Raw genomic sequence first — 1,223 nt, 5'->3', positions numbered from 1 at the left:
GGGGAAGGGGGAGGGCGCAGCGGGAGGCGAGGGGGTCCCCTCCCCTCTCCTCCCCTTTGGGCCCGGCAAAGCAGCGAGTTTGGGGGAGAAGAACCTGGTGCGAGCAGAGGAAGGGGCCGCCCACCCCATGCAACCCTCCTTGAGGTCCTCCCTCCTCTCCCCGGATACTCCCCCAAATTTCAGCTTGCCTGTAGCCGTCCCCTCCCCCTGCGCCATGCCAGTCTGCCTGGGGGCCAGGTGCCCCCGGCCACCCCCTGCCCATCGGGTGCTCCTTTCGTGGAGGAAACGAAGCACCAGGTGTCCAGTCCAACAGAGAATGGGGGGTCAGCRGCAGCAAGGTCAGGCACTGCAGCASGAGCCTCTGCCCCCCTGCCAGCAATGAGTGTGACTGTCCAGGGCCTGGTGGCCCTGTCCCTGCAGCAGGACCTCTGCAGAGGTGCCCAGCTCTGGAGACAGTGGGTCACGCTTGGGAAGATGCCACCTCCCAGGCTCATAACATCTGGGCTGGGGATGGGCCGATAGGGATGCAGCCCCCGGCATGCAGGAGTGATGGAGGCCGGGCCAGAACATCTCAGCCTGCCCAGGGCCAAGGTTGCATGTGGGAGAGGTGCTCACTGGTTGGGAGCTTCCCCTTGTGCCAAGACTCCCGCAAACGGGGATTGTTTGGTTGATTAGGCTTGGAGGGTGAGAGAGATGAGGGGTCCATTTCCTTCCTCTGCATGACTGTTGTTCCCTGGTATTCCCTGGTGTTTTGGGCCAGTCTGGCTTTAGCCTTGCTAGCTGCTCAGTCTCAGGCTGCTTTAGCAGCATGGGCTCTTGCATTGCACGTTCTTGCCTGAATTTGCTCCTTTTGTGCCAGATCATGCCAGGAGAAATGCCAATCTAGTCTCCCCTCCCGAACGCCTTATTATTTCTAGATGCAACTTCTATCCTTCTTCCCGTGCTGCAGCCCAGCATTTTGGTTGATGGAGATTTCTCTCTGCCTCCTACTGTTCATTTGCTCCGGGACATGGATTTATAGATCCATTGCAGGCAGAAGCATCTCAGACTTCTCCCATCCCCAGCCTCATCCCCAGATCTGCAGTGAAAAATCAGATTTACATATGGGTGAAGGAATTTTTGTTGCCCTTTTAAACAATAATAACAACACGTTTAATAAAAGAGGAGAAATCAACATGAGGAAGGTGATTTGCTTTATTTGGAGCTGCATTTTTAAGAGGCTT

Source organism: Nothoprocta perdicaria, unplaced genomic scaffold, assembly GCF_003342845.1.
Source record: "Nothoprocta perdicaria isolate Ctin4 unplaced genomic scaffold, notPer1 scaffold_400, whole genome shotgun sequence".
Lineage (NCBI taxonomy): Eukaryota > Metazoa > Chordata > Aves > Tinamiformes > Tinamidae > Nothoprocta > Nothoprocta perdicaria.
Note: the sequence above shows the minus strand (reverse complement) of the source record.